Here is a 10,419-nt window from a genome sequence, read left to right on the forward strand (position 1 = left end):
GAAAAATACACATGCACGCACACACACACAGGATAAGACACATGCAGCTCACACACAGGATAATACACATGCACGATCAAACACACAGGAAAATACAAATGCGTACTCAAACACAGTGTGCACAGAGCACAACAGTGTGATGATCTCTCTGCTGTGCTCTGAACAGGTCGGTGAGGAGAGGCACTGCAGACACTCACCCCAGACGGACCTCCCCTCCCTGGCATCTTCTTCCCCATGCAGGTCCTGTCATCGCACTGTCCAGTGCGTGCGATGACGGGAAAATGAAGCCCACAGCTTACGCTCCGAGGTACAACAAAATGGCCGCAATCTCCTCCCACAGCTGTGACCTGGACAGCCCAGGGCGCATGCCTAGATCACAGCTAATCAGCAGGTGAAGCGGCCTCAATGCTAGAGATGTAGTCGCTGTTCGACCGCAGGCTCTTTTATGCCCGTGGCTGCCGTAAGTGAGATGTGCAAGCGTCATGGTTAGGCCGGTTTCACACTAGCGCTTTTTCAGCGCGCGCACGGCCGGGGGTAGCTCCGCCCCCGAGCCGGCTCTCTGCCCGGCGTGCCCGCCCCTTCCTTGTAGCGCCGCCTCCTAGCGGACAGCGGCGCCTGCGATCGGCGCACCCTATCTTTAGCATAGGGTGCGCCGATCGTGCGCAGGCCGTGTGCTAGTTGCGCTTTGACCTGCGCTGCGCACTTTTGACGGTGCGCCGTGCGCGCCAAAATCAAACTTTTCGGATTTTGGCGCGCACGGCGCACCGTCAAAAGTGCGCAGCGCAGGTCAAAGCGCAACTAGCGCACGGCCTGCGCACAATCGGCGCACCCTATGCTAAAGATAGGGTGCGCCGATCGCAGGCGCCGCTGTCCGCTAGGAGGCGGCGCTACAAGGAAGGGGCGGGCACGCCGGGCAGAGAGCCGGCTCGGGGGCGGAGCTACCCCCGGCCGTGCGCGCGCTGAAAAAGCGCTAGTGTGAAACCGGCCTTAGACACCCCCACTAATTAAAATGTCAGCTAAATAGAAAAAATATAAATTAGTTTTGTATTAAAGATTGATTATACAGTCATATGTTAAAGTTTGGGCACCCCTATTAATGTTAACCTTAATTCTTTGTAACAATTTTGTTTTTTTGCAATAGCTATTTCAGTTTCATATATCTAATAACTGATGGACTCAGTTATATTTCTGGATTCAAATGAGGTTTATTGTACTAACAGAAAATGTGCAATCTGCATTTAAACAAAATTTTAAAAATTAAAATCATGGCACCTTCCCGCATGTGTAAAAAAGGTAAATACGCATCTGCTAGTTTGCATAATAGGTGCGGACGTTATGCAGCGTCAAAACCACAGCAGATCCTGAACGTGGGAATGTATCCTAATGCAGTGACATTGAGTACCGCGACAAGCAGAAGTCAATGGCTATGTGCACACGATGCGTTTTCGCGTTTTTTTAACGTTTTACTGACCTGCGTCGGTCTGCGCACGGCCGCCGCTAAGCTCCGCCCCCTGGCCGCTCCGACTATGGGCACATGACACTGCATGCGACCTGTGTACCCCATTTTTAGCAGTGGGTACGCAGGCCGTGCGCAGGTATGCGTTTGTCGGCGCATGCGTCCTTTCAACGGTGCGCCGAGCGCACCAAAATGCAACACTGTGCGTTTGGCACAGGTAGGGTACGCAGGTCGCATGCAGCGTTATGCGCCCATAGGCGGAGCTTAGCGGCGGCCGTGCACAGACCGACGCAGGTCAGTGAAACGCTAGCATGAAACTAGCCTAAATGGTCCAAAAACGCAATGGAATACTTATTGCAAGGTAATTCAATGACAATCCTGAAGTGTTGTGCACATGATCAGGAAATTTCTGTCCGTATTTGCTGCGTTTTATTTTCCGCAGCATGTCAATTCTTTTTGCGTTTCTACAGTGTGTTTTTGACTCATTGACTTCAATTGAGTCAGTCAAATCTGCAGCAAAAACACAGCTGTAAAAAGATTTGCATCTTTGCTGCATTTTTACTGCTTAGGCCTGTTTCACACATCAGTTTTTTCAAATCAGTCAAGATCCGCCGTTTTCTAAAAAAAAAGGATCCGCATGCGCGGTCGAAAATGGCGGACACGACGCACAAAAAAGTTACATGTAACGTTTTTGTGTGCGTCGCGGCCGCCAAAACACGACGCATGCGACGTGTGGCCATACGTCGCAATGCGTCGCTAATGCAAGTCTATGGAGAAAAAACGCATCCTGCGGACAACTTTGCAGGATGCGTTTTTTCTCCAAAACGGCGCATTGCGACGTACGTCACACGACGCTAGTGTGAAAGTAGCCTTAGATAAAAGAGAACCTAGAAATGTTTGGTGTCTATGAACTTGTAATGACCTGGAGAATCATAACGGCAGGTCAGTTTTAGCATTTAGTGAACCTAGCATAAAAGCCAAACAAAAAACAAGAGTGGGAATTCACTTTTTTTGCAATTTCACCGCACTTGGAATTTTTTTCCCATTTTTCTAGTACAGAACAAATGGTGTCGTTCAAAAGTACAACTCGTCGTGCACATAGCGCAAGTCAGCCTTTTTGTGACTTTCCTCTTGTGGTATCCTTGGGGTTGTAATGCGACCGCCATTCACCTGAATTACGCTGTGATGCACCATAGTAACAGCACATAGTGATCTTTGCCATGGGACACGTGTCGCGGCTAAAGTCAGTGTAGCCCAGGTCTTACAAGGTCAGGCACCCTAACAAAACATGCAACTGTCAAACTCCTTGCATACTAAGGCCTGTTCCACACTTCAGTCTTTTGGAATCAGTCTCAATCCGTCAAATTGTGAAAAAAACGGATCCACTGCTGATTGCAAAAAACTGATGCACCAGATCAGTCTTTTTTACGGATTTGTTGCAGCATCCGTCACTGGATTCCGCCATGTGACGGACGGCGACGGATCCGTCGCCAATAGGCATCCATTCTACCAGACAACGGACGGCGACAAATCCATCACCGTCCGTCTTTTCTACACAGACAAAAAACGTTCTTCTGGACGTTTTTTCTGGCCGATGGACAGGTATTTTATGGCGGATCCATCGCACGGCGGACAAAACGGAAGGCCAACCGTCACAATCCGTCGCTAATACAAGTCTATGGGGAAAAAGACAGATCCGCCAGGCAAATCCGTCGGATCCATTTTTTTCCGCTGACGGATTTTGACTGACGCTGGAAAACGTAACTGTGAAACAGGCCTAATCCATAAAAAATAAAATTACAACATTGTTACTGCAGTAATCGTACAGATCTGGAGAATCCTGTTTCCATGTTTTCGTTATCACACTATACTCTATAAAACAAAATTTAAAAAAATGATGGCAGAATAATTTTTTCACACCACTTGAGACATTTTTCCCCCATTTTTCATTACATTATATGGTAAAATAGATGGTGTGATTCAAAGTACAACTGGTGCTGCACAATAACTAGCTCTAGTATGGCTATGTCAGAAAATAAAACAAAATAAGACTCTTGGAAGAGAAGGAAAAAGCGGAAGCGCAAACAATTAATCAATCACCGGGTCAGAAAAGGGGTTACATGCTACATCTAAACACTCATCAAAATCCTGTCAGGTTAAAGTGACCTAAAAGGCTTTCCACTATTTCCAGCTGCAGTGAACTCTGCTCAGGGGCCGACAAGGAGATAGACAAGGATGAGAGAGAGATTTTAGCGGCTCCCGGGACGGTAGTTAAGGGTTAAAATGCTTCCCAGAGTGAAAATAGCAGACCGTCACTGCAAAAAAAACTTTGCAGGGTTCCTCTCATCCGCCCGGGAGGCGCTAAAATCTTGGCGGGTCTGTACAATAATGTGTGACGGACGACCGTCAGTCAAGATCCGCCAATAATGTAAGTCTATGGGTGTAAAAAACGGATCTGCCCCTTTTTTGGCGGATCCGTTTTTTAAAAATTGGCGGATCTTGACTGACGGGAAAAAACAGATGTGTGAAACAGGTCTTACAGTAACTGTTCTACTAATGCAGTACTAAGTTTAGCTTGCGCTATTTGCCAACACGGTTGTATATTAATTTCCACCTCTTTATATGGCTACCCTTTGCGAGTGCAATACATAAAGCCTGCCATTAGGCATGAAACTACTGAACATTAGGTCCATGCTATTTATTTCGCTACTTCTACAATTCAACGGATTTGCTGCTTATTTCTTTATATAGAAATATCACGAGCGGTGCCGCTAATCTTTATATAGAAATATCACGAGCGGTGCCGCTAATCTTTATATAGAAATATCACGAGCGGTGCCGCTAATCTTTATATAGAAATATCACGAGCGGTGCCGCTAATCTTTATATAGAAATATCACGAGCGGTGCCGCTAATCTTTATATAGAAATATCACGAGCGGTGCCGCTAATCTTTATATCGAAATATCACGAGCGGTGCCGCTAATCTTTATATAGAAATATCACGAGCGGTGCCGCTAACCTTTATATAGAAATATCACGAGCGGTGCCGCTAACCCTTATATAGAAATATCACGAGCGGTGCCGCTAATCTTTATATAGAAATATCACGAGCGGTGCCGCTAATCTTTATATAGAAATATCACGAGCGGTGCCGCTAATCTTTATATAGAAATATCACGAGCGGTGCCGCTAATCTTTATATAGAAATATCACGAGCGGTGCCGCTAATCTTTATATAGAAATATCACGAGCGGTGCCGCTAATCTTTATATAGAAATATCACGAGCGGTGCCGCTAATCTTTATATAGAAATATCACGAGCGGTGCTGCTAATCTTTATATAGAAATATCACGAGCGGTGCCGCTAACCCTTATATAGAAATATCACGAGCGGTGCCGCTAATCTTTATATAGAAATATCACGAGCGGTGCCGCTAATCTTTATATAGAAATATCACGAGCGGTGCCGCTAACCCTTATATAGAAATATCACGAGCGGTGCCGCTAATCTTTATATAGAAATATCACGAGCGGTGCCGCTAATCTTTATATAGAAATATCACGAGCGGTGCCGCTAATCTTTATATAGAAATATCACGAGCGGTGCCGCTAATCTTTATATAGAAATATCACGAGCGGTGCCGCTAATCTTTATATAGAAATATCACGAGCGGTGCCGCTAATCTTTATATAGAAATATCACGAGCGGTGCCGCTAATCTTTATATAGAAATATCACGAGCGGTGCCGCTAATCTTTATATAGAAATATCACGAGCGGTGCCGCTAACCCTTATATAGAAATATCACGAGCGGTGCCGCTAATCTTTATATAGAAATATCACGAGCGGTGCCGCTAATCTTTATATAGAAATATCACGAGCGGTGCCGCTAATCTTTATATAGAAATATCACGAGCGGTGCCGCTAATCTTTATATAGAAATATCACGAGCGGTGCCGCTAATCTTTATATAGAAATATCACGAGCGGTGCCGCTAACCCTTATATAGAAATATCACGAGCGGTGCCGCTAACCCTTATATAGAAATATCACGAGCGGAGCCGCTAATCTTTATATAGAAATATCACGAGCGGTGCCGCTAATCTTTATATAGAAATATCACGAGCGGTGCCGCTAATCTTTATATAGAAATGTCACGAGCGGTGCCGCTAATCTTTATATAGAAATATCACGAGCGGTGCCGCTAATCTTTATATAGAAATATCACGAGCGGTGCCGCTAATCTTTATATAGAAATATCACGAGCGGTGCCGCTAACCCTTATATAGAAATATCACGAGCGGTGCCGCTAATCTTTATATAGAAATATCACGAGCGGTGCCGCTAATCTTTATATAGAAATATCACGAGCGGTGCCGCTAACCCTTATATAGAAATATCACGAGCGGTGCCGCTAATCTTTATATAGAAATATCACGAGCGGTGCCGCTAATCTTTATATAGAAATATCACGAGCGGTGCCGCTAATCTTTATATAGAAATATCACGAGCGGTGCCGCTAATCTTTATATAGAAATATCACGAGCGGTGCCGCTAATCTTTATATAGAAATATCACGAGCGGTGCCGCTAACCCTTATATAGAAATATCACGAGCGGTGCCGCTAATCTTTATATAGAAATATCACGAGCGGTGCCGCTAATCTTTATATAGAAATATCACGAGCGGTGCCGCTAATCTTTATATAGAAATATCACGAGCGGTGCCGCTAATCTTTATATAGAAATATCACGAGCGGTGCCGCTAACCCTTATATAAAAATATCACGAGCGGTGCCGCTAATCTTTATATAGAAATATCACGAGCGGTGCCGCTAATCTTTATATAGAAATATCACGAGCGGTGCCGCTAACCCTTATATAGAAATATCACGAGCGGTGCCGCTAATCTTTATATAGAAATATCACGAGCGGTGCCGCTAATCTTTATATAGAAATATCACGAGCGGTGCCGCTAACCCTTATATAGAAATATCACGAGCGGTGCCGCTAATCTTTATATAGAAATATCACGAGCGGTGCCGCTAATCTTTATATAGAAATATCACGAGCGGTGCCGCTAATCTTTATATAGAAATATCACAAGCGGTGCCGCTAATCTTTATATAGAAATATCACGAGCGGTGCCGCTAATCTTTATATAGAAATATCACGAGCGGTGCCGCTAATCTTTATATAGAAATATCACGAGCGGTGCCGCTAATCTTTATATAGAAATATCACGAGCGGTGCCGCTAATCTTTATATAGAAATATCACGAGCGGTGCCGCTAATCTTTATATAGAAATATCACGAGCGGTGCCGCTAACCCTTATATAGAAATATCACGAGCGGTGCCGCTAATCTTTATATAGAAATATCACGAGCGGTGCCGCTAATCTTTATATAGAAATATCACGAGCGGTGCCGCTAACCCTTATATAGAAATATCACGAGCGGTGCCGCTAATCTTTATATAGAAATATCACGAGCGGTGCCGCTAATCTTTATATAGAAATATCACGAGCGGTGCCGCTAATCTTTATATAGAAATGTCACGAGCGGTGCCGCTAATCTTTATATAGAAATATCACGAGCGGTGCCGCTAACCCTTATATAGAAATATCACGAGCGGTGCCGCTAATCTTTATATAGAAATATCACGAGCGGTGCCGCTAATCTTTATATAGAAATATCACGAGCGGTGCCGCTAATCTTTATATAGAAATATCACGAGCGGTGCCGCTAATCTTTATATAGAAATATCACGAGCGGTGCCGCTAATCTTTATATAGAAATATCACGAGCGGTGCCGCTAACCCTTATATAGAAATATCACGAGCGGTGCCGCTAATCTTTATATAGAAATATCACGAGCGGTGCCGCTAATCTTTATATAGAAATATCACGAGCGGTGCCGCTAATCTTTATATAGAAATGTCACGAGCGGTGCCGCTAATCTTTATATAGAAATATCACGAGCGGTGCCGCTAATCTTTATATAGAAATATCACGAGCGGTGCCGCTAATCTTTATATAGAAATATCACGAGCGGTGCCGCTAATCTTTATATAGAAATATCACGAGCGGTGCCGCTAACCCTTATATAGAAATATCACGAGCGGTGCCGCTAATCTTTATATAGAAATATCACGAGCGGTGCCGCTAATATTTATATAGAAATATCACGAGCGGTGCCGCTAATCTTTATATAGAAATGTCACGAGCGGTGCCGCTAATCTTTATATAGAAATATCACGAGCGGTGCCGCTAACCCTTATATAGAAATATCACGAGCGGTGCCGCTAATCTTTATATAGAAATATCACGAGCGGTGCCGCTAATCTTTATATAGAAATGTCACGAGCGGTGCCGCTAATCTTTATATAGAAATATCACGAGCGGTGCCGCTAACCCTTATATAGAAATATCACGAGCGGTGCCGCTAATCTTTATATAGAAATATCACGAGCGGTGCCGCTAATCTTTATATAGAAATATCACGAGCGGTGCCGCTAATCTTTATATAGAAATATCACGAGCGGTGCCGCTAATCTTTATATAGAAATATCACGAGCGGTGCCGCTAACCCTTATATAGAAATATCACGAGCGGTGCCGCTAATCTTTATATAGAAATATCACGAGCGGTGCCGCTAATCTTTATATAGAAATATCACGAGCGGTGCCGCTAATCTTTATATAGAAATATCACGAGCGGTGCCGCTAATCTTTATATAGAAATGTCACGAGCGGTGCCGCTAATCTTTATATAGAAATATCACGAGCGGTGCCGCTAATCTTTATATAGAAATATCACGAGCGGTGCCGCTAATCTTTATATAGAAATATCACGAGCGGTGCCGCTAATCTTTATATAGAAATATCACGAGCGGTGCCGCTAATCTTTATATAGAAATATCACGAGCGGTGCCGCTAACCCTTATATAGAAATATCACGAGCGGTGCCGCTAATCTTTATATAGAAATATCACGAGCGGTGCCGCTAATCTTTATATAGAAATGTCACGAGCGGTGCCGCTAATCTTTATATAGAAATATCACGAGCGGTGCCGCTAATCTTTATATAGAAATATCACGAGCGGTGCCGCTAATCTTTATATAGAAATATCACGAGCGGTGCCGCTAATCTTTATATAGAAATGTCACGAGCGGTGCCGCTAATCTTTATATAGAAATATCACGAGCGGTGCCGCTAATCTTTATATAGAAATATCACGAGCGGTGCCGCTAATCTTTATATAGAAATATCACGAGCGGTGCCGCTAACCCTTATATAGAAATATCACGAGCGGTGCCGCTAATCTTTATATAGAAATGTCACGAGCGGTGCCGCTAATCTTTATATAGAAATATCACGAGCGGTGCCGCTAATCTTTATATAGAAATATCACGAGCGGTGCCGCTAATCTTTATATAGAAATATCACGAGCGGTGCCGCTAATCTTTATATAGAAATATCACGAGCGGTGCCGCTAATCTTTATATAGAAATATCACGAGCGGTGCCGCTAATCTTTATATAGAAATATCACGAGCGGTGCCGCTAATCTTTATATAGAAATATCACGAGCGGTGCCGCTAATCTTTATATAGAAATATCACGAGCGGTGCCGCTAACCCTTATATAGAAATATCACGAGCGGTGCCGCTAATCTTTATATAGAAATATCACGAGCGGTGCCGCTAATCTTTATATAGAAATATCACGAGCGGTGCCGCTAATCTTTATATAGAAATATCACGAGCGGTGCCGCTAATCTTTATATAGAAATATCACGAGCGGTGCCGCTAATCTTTATATAGAAATATCACGAGCGGTGCCGCTAATCTTTATATAGAAATATCACGAGCGGTGCCGCTAATCTTTATATAGAAATATCACGAGCGGTGCTGCTAATCTTTATATAGAAATATCACGAGCGGTGCCGCTAATCTTTATATAGAAATATCACGAGCGGTGCCGCTAATCTTTATATAGAAATATCACGAGCGGTGCCGCTAACCTTTATATAGAAATATCACGAGCGGTGCCGCTAATCTTTATATAGAAATGTCACGAGCGGTGCCGCTAATCTTTATATAGAAATATCACGAGCGGTGCCGCTAATCTTTATATAGAAATGTCACGAGCGGTGCCGCTAATCTTTATATAGAAATATCACGAGCGGTGCCGCTAATCTTTATATAGAAATATCACGAGCGGTGCCGCTAATCCTTATATAGAAATATCACGAGCGGTGCCGCTAATCCTTATATAGAAATATCACGAGCGGTGCCGCTAATCTTTATATAGAAATATCACGAGCGGTGCCGCTAATCTTTATATAGAAATATCACGAGCGGTGCTGCTAACCCTTATATAGAAATATCACGAGCGGTGCCGCTAATCTTTATATAGAAATATCACGAGCGGTGCCGCTAATCTTTATATAGAAATATCACGAGCGGTGCCGCTAATCTTTATATAGAAATATCACGAGCGGTGCCGCTAATCTTTATATAGAAATATCACGAGCGGTGCCGCTAATCCTTATATAGAAATATCACGAGCGGTGCCGCTAATCTTTATATAGAAATATCACGAGCGGTGCCGCTAACCCTTATATAGAAATATCACGAGCGGTGCCGCTAATCTTTATATAGAAATATCACGAGCGGTGCCGCCTACCAGTGACCACGTTTCCCGCCAACCTGTGACCGCGCTTCCGCCAATTTGTGACCACCAGCTTCTCTGCGCAGGCGTAGTACGTCTCACGTTTTCCTGCCGAAATTGCCCGCAGTCTATGTCGCCTGCTCCAGCAGAACTGCGCAGTTATAAACATCGGCATGACAGATTCTATCGCGCAGTTCTCACTTGTGACATAATAAAACCTTTATCCTGCACGAACAGCTTCTATGACAGAACACAAGAAGTCTCTACCCCCGCGCTGTAATGTAACC

At 43.9% G+C, this 10,419-nt stretch overlaps 1 long non-coding RNA gene across 1 annotated transcript in view; it reads right to left on the reverse strand.

Moving 5' to 3' along the window:
• The window catches only part of LOC141047654 (uncharacterized), a 36,032-nt gene extending 25,625 nt beyond the window's left edge, over positions 1–10,407 (reverse strand). Inside the window, exon 1 of the long non-coding RNA XR_012219869.1 lies at positions 10,148–10,407. This is a non-coding gene — a long non-coding RNA (uncharacterized lncRNA). The remainder of the gene's footprint in view (positions 1–10,147) is intronic.
• Between the last annotated feature and the right edge of the window lie 12 nt (positions 10,408–10,419).

This window comes from Dendrobates tinctorius, unplaced genomic scaffold (genome assembly GCF_039654945.1).
Source record: "Dendrobates tinctorius isolate UK_male_01 unplaced genomic scaffold, ASM3965494v1 ptg000129l, whole genome shotgun sequence".
NCBI lineage: Eukaryota > Metazoa > Chordata > Amphibia > Anura > Dendrobatidae > Dendrobates > Dendrobates tinctorius.